The 10,093-nt window shown below is 40.5% G+C and overlaps 1 long non-coding RNA gene across 1 annotated transcript; it reads right to left on the reverse strand.

The window, feature by feature from the left end:
• Positions 1–9,140: 9,140 nt before the first annotated feature.
• LOC122139547 lies at positions 9,141–9,699 on the reverse strand. Its single transcript, XR_006156382.1, has 2 exons — positions 9,615–9,699; positions 9,141–9,515 (listed from the first exon to the last, which is right to left on the reverse strand). It is a non-coding gene; the product is annotated as an uncharacterized LOC122139547 (long non-coding RNA).
• Between the last annotated feature and the right edge of the window lie 394 nt (positions 9,700–10,093).

The following is a 10,093-nucleotide window of genomic DNA, read 5'->3' on the forward strand; positions in this document are numbered from 1 at the left end:
CCACTGTTTTGAGCGTGTTAAGCTCCAGGTTTTTGAGAGTACACCAGACAGCCAGCTCTTTAACCTCCTGTCTGTAAGCAGACTCGTCACCGTCCTGAATGAAACCGATGAGTGTGGTGTCCTCTGCAAACTTCAGGAGCTTGACAGAGGGGTCCTTAGATGTGCAATCGTTATTGTACAGGGAGAAGAGCATTGGGGAGAGAACGCAGCCCTGGGGAGCTCCAGTGCTGATTGTACGGGTGCTGGATGTGTATTTTCCCAGCCTCACTAGCTGTTGCCTGTCTGTCAGGAAGCTGTTGATCCACTGACAGACAGAGGTTGGCACGGAGAGCTGAGTCAGTTTGGGCAGGAGGAGGTTTGGGATGATCGTGTTAAAGGCCCGAGCTGAAGTCCACAAACAGGATTCTCACATAAGTCCCTGGTCTGTCAAGGTGTTGCAGAACATAAATGCAGTCCAATGTTTACTGCATCGTCCACAGACCTGTTTTGCTCTGTAGGCAAACTGAAGAGGATCCAGTAAGGGTCCAGTAATGTCCTTCAGGTGGGCCAGCACCAGTTTTTCAAATGAATTCATGACCACAGACGTTAAAGCCACAGGCCTATAGTCATTTAGTCCTGTAATTTTGGATTTCTTTGGGATGGGGATGATGGTGGAGCGTTTGAAGCATGAAGCGACTTCACACAGCTCCAGTGATTTGTTGAAGATCTGTGTGAAGATGGGGGCCAGCTGGTCAGCACAGGATTTCAGACAAGCTGGTGTAACACAGTCTGGGCCTGGTGCTTTTTTCCTTTTCTGCTTCCGGAAGACCTGGCGCACCGCATCCTCGCTTATCTGTATTGCAGGTGTGGGGGGAGAGGGGGGGATGCAGGAGGTGTGAATGGTGAGGGCGGTTGTTTTGAGAGGTGTTCAGGATGGGTTGCAAGAGTTGTGAATGGTGAGAACAGTTGTTTGGAGAGGCATTCAAGGTGGGTTGCAGGAGTTGTGAATGGTGTGAAAGGTTGTGTGGAGAGGCGTTCAGGGCAGGTGATGGGTGTTCTTCTTTCAAACCTGCAGTAAAACTCATTCAGATCGTCTGCCAGTCGTTGATTCTCCACAGTGCTGGGGGGTGGTGTCTTGTAATTGGTGATCTCTTTCAGACTTTTTCACACTGATGCTGAGTCGTTGGAAGTGAACTGAGTCCTTATTTTATTAGAATAATTCCTCTTTGCCACTCTGATGTCCTTTTCCAGTGTGTATTTAGCCTGTTTATACAAGACATTGTCCCCCTTCCTGTAAGCATCTTCTTTGGCCTGACGGAGCTGACTGAGTTTTGCAGTGAACCACGGTTTGTCGTGTTGTAAATTAGTTGAGTCCTGGTAGGAATACACATATCCTCACAGAAACTGATATAAGATGTTACAGTCTCTCTGAGTTCGTCCAGATCGGTGGCAGCAGCTTCAAAAACACTCCAATCAGTGAGTTCAAAACAAGATTGTAAATCCTGCTCTGCTTCATTAGTCCATCTTTTTTACAGTCCTTAATACAGGTTTTAGCTGATTTTAGTTTCTGCCTGTAGGTCGGTATAAGATGAACCAGACAGTGATCAGAACGTCCCAAAGCTGCTCGTGGAACAGAGTGATATGCATCCTTTATTGTGGTGTAACAGTGATCCAATATATTACTGTCCCTTGTGGGACATGTAACATGCTGTCTGTATTTTGGCAGTTCACGGGAGAGATTGGCTTTATTAAAGTTCCCAAGAATGATTAAAATGGAGTCCGGGTGTTGTTGTTCTGTCTCTGTGATCTGATCAGTGAGTTTCTGTAAAGCCAGGCTTACGTGCGCTTGCAGAGGAATGTAAACACTCACCAGAATGAACGAGTGAAACTCCCGCGGCGAATAGAACGGCTTTCAGTTAATGAAGAGTGTTTCGAGATCTGAGCAGCACATCTTTTTAAACACAGTTACATCTGTACACCACCGTTCATTGATGTAAAAGCACGTCCCGCCGCCGCGCGATTTCCCCGTTGATTCTGTGTCGCGGTCCGCTCTGAACAGCTGCAAGTCCAGCAGATGGAGCGCGCTGTCCGGAATGGCGTCATGCAGCCAAGTTTCCGTGAAACACAGAGCAGCAGAGTGTGAGAAATCCTTATTTGTCCGAGAGAGCAGAAGGAGTTAGTCCGTTTTGTTGGGTAGAGAGTGGAGATTTGCCTGATGGATGCTAGGCAACAGTGTTCGAAATCCGCGTTTTCTGAGTCTCACGAGCGCGCCAGCTCTTTTTCCCCGTCTGCGCGTCCTCTTGAAGCGTGTGATCAGCGCAGCTGCTCCACCGACAAAAATGTCCAGCAAAACATCAGAATAGTCGAAAACCGGTAATATATCGGGAGATGTGTGGTGCCGAATGTCCAGCAATTCGTCCCTGGTGAAACTGATTGCAGGAATAAAACTAAATAAAATACAAACCAACAAAAACAAAAAAACAAATACATAAGGATGGTTTCCCTACAGTGGTTCAAACCGCAGCAATCCAGGTAATTGAGGAATGCTGTTGTTAAAGACACAGACAATGCTATGAGCCACCTGATTCATTACTTTTCATCTTGGAAGAGATTGCAGGTAGCTGTAGCTTGGCTTCTTAAGATCAAGGATACTCTTGTGTTATTGGGACATAGGAGAAAGGAGCTTTATGCCTCTGCTGACCTCAGTATGGATATTACAGACTATCATCAACAGGTGGAAAGCCAAATGCAGTGCTTTAAGGCTACGCTCAAAGGACAGAGTCTGACACCTCAGGATGTGACCAGGGCAGAGCTGTCAATCATCCGGTATGTACAACATCAACGGTTTAAGGATGAAATTACCTCGCTGCAGAGTGGTATGAAATCCATATCCAAGGACAGTCCACTGTACAGATTGGACCCAGTGATGGATGGTGAGATTCTCAGAGTGGGTGGTCGGTTAAGCAAAGCCTCACTGGCAGTGGAATCCAAGCGTCCTGTTATTCTGGCAAAAGATTTGCATGTATCAACACTAATTCTGCACCACATTCATCAGCAGATAGGTCATGCTGGAAGAAATTATATGTTGTCCAGTTTAATGCGGAAGTATTGGATTATAAATGCAAACTCTGCTGCCAGAAAGGTCATATCAGATTGTGTTGTTTGCAGACGCAACAGAGAAAGACTCCTTGAACAAAAAATGGCGGACTTACCTGCTGAAAGAGTGTTGCCTGATGAAGCCCCTTTCACTCATGTTGGCATCAATTATTTTGGGCCCATTGAAGTTAAAAGAGGCAGAGGTCTTCTCAAAAGATACGGAGTGCTCTTCACCTGCATGACCAGTCGTGCTGTACACTTGGAAGTAGCATACACATTGGATACAGACTCCTGTATAAATTCAGTGAGAAGGTTCATCTGCAGACGAGGCCCAGTTTCAACTCTCAGGTCTGATAATGGAACTAACTTTGTTGGAGCCAGCCGTGAGCTCAAGGAGAGTCTGACTGCTCTGAATCATGGTAAAATTCAAAGAGCCTTTCTTCAGAACGGCATAGAATGGAGATTTAACACTCCATCAGCTTCCCATCAGGGTGGTGTTTTGGAGCGCTTGATTCGCTCAGTGAAGAGTGTTCTTACCTCAGTCCTTAAACAGCAGACCCTGGACGATGAAGCACTCCAAACTATTTTTTGCGAAGTTGAAGCAATATTGAATGATAGGCCTATTACAAGGGCCTCAGATGATTCAAATGACCTGGAAGCTTTGACGCCGAATCACATTCTGTTGTTGAAAGGTAAACCAATTATGCCACCAGGATTGTTTGACAGAAATGATCTGTATGTCAGAAAAAGATGGAAGCAGATACAGTACATGGCGGAACTCTTCTGGAAGAGATGGATTTCTGAGTACCTGCCATTGATGCAACAGAGACAAAAATGGACAGCACTAAGAAGAAACCTTACACCGGGAGATGTTGTTCTTGTGGCAGATGCTACAGCTTCAAGAGGATCTTGGATGATGGGGAAAGTTTTGGATGTCAGATCAAATGTGGATGGGGTTGTGCGCTCTGTCCGCCTCCAAACGAAGACCAGCATCTTAGAGAGGCCTGTGACGAAGCTGTGCCTGCTGCTGGAGGCGGCAGTGTGATCACATGAACTGACTCTCTCTCTTTCTCTTTGTCTGCCTCTATTATTCTCTTTCTTTCTCTTTTGCTTGCAGGTGCGGCAAGACATCTGTGCCTGATATAGTTAGAATACATAGTGTAGCTCCGTTTTGAGAGTTCAGTAATTGTGATAATGCACAATTAGGGGCCGGAGTGTTGGAGCTACAGTAGTTTGCTTTCAGTAGTTCTAATTTGTTAATTAATTTGTTTAATATTATGATTTTGCTTATATTAGTAATATATATTTTAGTAATATTCTTTTGTTTGTTTGTTTAGTTAATTGTTTTTATTTATGTTTAGTCTTTATTTTTGGTTAGTTTAATAACTACAATATTTGATTTAGACACCTGAGGGCAGTAGTGGGCACAGGTAAAGGTAAATATAGGTAGGAAGTAGAAGGTGGCCTGTAGCACCTGGGTGATGGGCATATGGTTTTTTACCAGCGCGAGAGATGCTGTATTGTTTGCTGCTCAGTTGGAACAAATAAACCAGCCACAACCCTGAATCCAGTTTGAATTTGATTTCGTTTCTTGCCTGCGTACATCACCTGCCCAGGGTGCTAGAAGTTGTCGTTTGAAAGTTTGATTTAAGTTTAATTTCCTTTTGTTTGTTGACAAACGGCCACTACAAGCACTGCAAGTCACTTTGGATAAAAGTGTCTGACATGAATAAATGTAAATGTGATTTTTGTAAATCCTTTTTTGTGTCTGGGGCACAAATGCTCAATAAAGCTACTTATTTCTTAAAGTTTATTTCTTCAAGGTACTACTATAATATAAAAGGATGCATATATTTCATACAGTTTCTATTTGGGGGGTTTAAAGGGTTAGTTCATCCAAACATATAAATTCAGTCATTATTTACTCGCCTCCACACTGTTCAATCCTTGTGTGTTTTATTTATTTTTTCTGAACACAAAAGGTGATTTTAGTTAAGTTTGTCCTGCAGGGTTCTGTTCATACAATATCAGTCAATGGAGCCTGATTTTCAGAAGATTCGTGACTTTATTTGATGATGCTTTTGAAGCTTCTGAAAAGTCAGGCTCCATTGACTGATGTTGTATGAACCGAAACCAGCAGGACAAACTTGACCAAACTCACATCCTCAATATCTTTTGTTCTTTCTCTAGATGTTCTCGCTGGCTCTGGGCTCACTGAGGTTGAAGTGACCACAGCAACATCTGGTCCAGATGAGGCAGTAAGGGCAGGTGGAGAGATGGAGGCTCTCATAGCACTGGACCGTTTCCAGGATGCTGCTGTGGACTCTCCATCCTCAGTGCTCACACCAGTCTGCAGACATTTCTGATCCTGCAAAAATGCACAAACACAATACAAAAGCAGTCATTTTAACAGCACAATGTCTGTTGATTGTATTAGAAGTAACAGAAGGATCTCACTTAAAATTTTTGTTTCAGGTTTCCCCTTTTTTTCACAAATGCCGCCGTCACCTGCTCCACCACAAAAGCTCCTCTGCAGCAAATGCACAGAAATCAAGAATCAGGAAAGTGCTGAATAACTCTGTTTGAAATTGCAATATTTAAAATAAACTACAACTTAATGTTTAAAAGTATGTTTTATTAATTTTTGTAGTGTACTCACTGTCTTTGATGGCAACATTCCTTCATCAGTCACACTGCACTGAATAAACACACGTGTCTCGTCTGTCCCTGTAAGATCCTCTGTGATTTATCTGCTCAATTCTACATTTACATGTTGTGTTAACTCACTTTTTATCTAACACAAGTGCTCCACAATTTATCAACAGTACTAATGGACAAATAAAATAGATAACTTATGTTTAGTTACTTTATGTAGATTTGTTTATTAACATTACTTACATTCATCTAAAGCAGTGTTGACAGTAAATTCTACATAATAGCACACACACATCACTCAGATGTCTGTTTCATGTTGTGATGTGCTCATTTGCAGTTCTTTTTAGAACATTTTCCTGTCACGTATTAAATAGACATTTAGTAATTGTCTTTAAGATGTATATGGTTTACGTATTTTTTGGTATGTAATACATTTGTAAACACCCTCGTCGCTGTCCTCCATCACGTACGATGATGACGTATCCTCTCGCGTGGGCTTCTGGGATTGAAGTGTCCATCGATGAGCACTTCAGAATCTGGACTGAAGCAGTAGGACATCCGGGGATTTCTCGCCTACTCTTTTATGAATACTGAGGTTTTGGACTATACTACTTTCTTCACATTCTCGTTCTCCTACTATATAGTAGGCAAGTAGGCATATTCGGACACACTTTAAGTAGATGCACATCGAATCTCACGAGAATTGGTACGTTACCCCAGGTAATTCTCACCTACTCTTTTATGAATACTAAGGATTCATATCACCTTATTCACTCGCCTACTGCTTTTCCCCTACTATATAGTAGAAGTAAGCGGTTTCGGATGCAGCCAGTGTGTTTGTGCTGCTTAAATATTCCTGATGACAGGAAACAGGTGTGCATGCAATCAATTCCTGAGCAGAGGGTGTTATGGGAAATGGAGTCCGGGATACAGTGGCAAAGGTCTGGGATGGAGTGCCCTCTAGAGGAGCTCATGGGTACTCCAGCTTGAGATTATGAACAAATTCAGACAAATAAATAAAAGATACCATAAATCCCTCCAAAAAGTCACAACTGTACAGTAAAATAATAATAATTAAGTGAGTAAGGTTTTTTCATTTGTTTGAAAGAAAAATAAAACTAAATTGTTACAATATCACATTTTACGGTCTGATTATGTAATCTAGTTGGACAGAACAAGGATTGCTGTTGTCCTATATGTGTAATAACAACAAACAAAGCATAACATTAGCCTATTTCAACTAGATGAGAGATAGCTGCATACCATTTATCTTTTGCGCATTTTCCCTCTTCTTTTTGTGAGGTGACGTAAAATAAAGGGAATAAAGTGAAAATGAAATGAATGAATGAGATGAAACGCTCGGAGCGTTTTTCTCATCATAATCAAAGTGCAGATGTGCGTGAGATGTAAAAGATTTATTTCACAGTGTAGACAGCATCATTGATTATAACAGGAGTTTTTTGAGAGTGCTTGAACTCGCGCTAGACTACAGTCAGTTTTGATCTCTGATCATTTAAATGTTCTTTGCGTCGCTTTTGGTGTATTTTTTAATTCGCTGTTTGAATAACTGTGGAAATGAAAGCGTAGCTTACAATGTTTTTTATAAACTGTGATCAAGTGAAATACAAATTCAGTCGCATTAAAATATTTTATAGCTTGACCCCCATATCTAGTTCTGGCTAAAAAGGCAGGTTTATGATGCGCGTTGGGTAAACATTAGGCTACTTTTAGCCGTACCTTGGAGTTGGTTCACCCTCCGTATGCGTCTGACTGAGGGTTTTTTTCCAGGCACACACTCCAAGTCCCGAGCAGGTTTTATTGACCCTCACGCTCACAGACCAAATACATACAAAAGTATGTTAAAAAAAAACTCTCTGCAAGTAACTTTAACAATGAATAATCTATATTTAAATTTACAACATGTGGATTAGTACAGATCAAACAGTCGACTGGACATTTTTTGTTTTATTTCAGCTGATTCTCTGTTCAAGACTGGCACACAAACTGAACTGCAATCATTTTCCAAAATGTTATTTGTGTGGAGAAATTATGAAGTGTGTAAACAGTCGTTAACAAGAGACACTTAAGACAAACACAAAGAGAAGTTCATGATGGGTGAAATATTGGAAGAAAATCCTGGATATTGAATTGGGGGTAATATGAGTGTATGTCTGAGGGGAACTGTTTTCAGAAAAGTTTACATGGTGTTTTCTTTTCATCTTGTCCATGTATAATGCATTTAAAGTAGTGTTTCAGCATATTATCATCTAAAAAACATTGCAAGAATTAGATGTTTTGTTTCCAGTCAAGACTTGGAGAAACTTGTTCATGTCTTTATCACCAGCAGGGTGGACTATTGTAATGGTCTCCTCACCGGCCTTCACAAGAAGACCATTAGACAGCTGCAGCTCATCCAGAAACACTGCTGCCGAGAATTCTGACTAGAACCAGAAGATCTGAGCATATCACACACCAGTCCTCAGGTCCTTACACTGGCTTCCAGTTATATTTAGGATTGATTTTAAAGTAATTTACTCGTTTATAAATCAGTCAATGACCTAGGACCAAAATAATTGCAGCTATCATATGTTCACTGAATATAAACCTAACAGAGCACTCACATCATTAGGATCGAGTCAGTTAGAAATACCAAGGGTTCACACAAAAAGCAGGAGAGTCCGCCTTTAGTTACTATGCCGCCGCCCGCAGCTGGAATCAGCTTCAGAAGAGATCAGATGTGCTAAAACATTAGTCACATTTAAATGACTCAAAACTCATCTGTTTAGCTGTGCATTTATTGAATGAGCACTGTGCGATGGCCGAAACGGCGATTGCACTGTATTTTACATAATCTCACTGTATTTTATGTAAAATCATTTTTCTATTTTTAACTGTTTTTAATTTATTTTAAATAAGTAAATTTTTAAATAATTTCCAAATTTTTAAAATTGCTTGTTTTTATTTTGTTATTATTTTTCATGATTATTTTACTTTCTTTATGTAAAACACTCTGTCATTACCATTGTGTACGAAACGTGCTATATAAATAAAACTTGCCTTGCCTTGTTTATAAACACAGCGCTGCTTTGTTTACAGCGGCAACCAAGGAAACGCTGCTGTAGCGCCACCTGGTGTCAGAGAGTGAATCTGCGTCTCATTTAGTCTGCTGTTTTTCCTGAAGAATCATTTTATTTGTGTCTTTGTTCTATATATTCATTTCGCTGTTGCTTGTAATTTGTTTATTTGTTCTTATTTGCGGACTGTTAACTTGTCTTTAATAATGTTTGAACTTTATATTTGTTAGGCTTCTAGTTTTTGCTGCGGTATCAAAATTAGAATAGAGAATTGTACATTGGTATCATATAAGCTTATTTATTAGAATAAAAGATAACATGGGTCAAAAACAGTGATAACAGCAACTATTTTATTTTTTTGTGAAAGGGCCAGTGAAAATATTGGCAACTCAAGTAAAAATTTAAACCACTGGCCCGGCTGGACCAGTAGAAAACATCCCTGTATCTGATGTGCACTGTTCAAGAACTAAACCAAAATAATAATAATAATAATAATAATAATAATAATAATAAAATAAAAACCAAACAGAGACTATGAAATGCATATAGTAGATATTGTGAAGTATTCATAAGATTGTACAGTAATGAAGAATGACAAAGGTCTGTATTTTGCTGATTACTGTGAACATTATTTCCTGTTGTGACTGTAACAGGAGATCAGATATTTCTCCCACTGTAAGGACTGCTGTCTGGTTTGTTCTGGGACGTCACCTGAGAAATCACATCATACATGTTACTATGAAGAATTACTGTCCATTGTGTTATTATCCACAGTACATGTCATATGATACTTAAAAAGGAGCCACTCACTTCTCTTCAGACTCCTGGGTTTGTTACATTCATGAATGGCAAATCGATTCAGAGCAAGTCTGACAGACAGAGAGTCTCCTCTCCTGAGAGAATCAAACACAAAGCACAGATATTAGAAGTTACTATTAATTATAAACTGCTGAGACTGAGTTTGAATCCAGGCAAATGCACATCAGAGTCAAATCTAAAGAGAAAAACCTCACGTACTTAAAGTTTGACTGAGAGGAGCACAATCTACAATTAAGAGTGTACAGATGTAACAGTTCTGTTAGGGAATGTGGTGCCAGGCCATGCAATGCTTTAAAAGTGAGCATCATACAGGGTTTAAAGCAAAAAAAATCTGAAGCAAATGAATCTGAGCCTGAACCTTTTTCCAGGGGCGGAGCGGAGCAGGGCAGCACGTGCAAAGTAAGCAATGTCTGTGGCAACTTTAAAAGAACACTCCACTATTTTTGAAAATAGACTCATTTTCCAACTCC

Source organism: Cyprinus carpio, chromosome B14 (genome assembly GCF_018340385.1).
Source record: "Cyprinus carpio isolate SPL01 chromosome B14, ASM1834038v1, whole genome shotgun sequence".
NCBI lineage: Eukaryota > Metazoa > Chordata > Actinopteri > Cypriniformes > Cyprinidae > Cyprinus > Cyprinus carpio.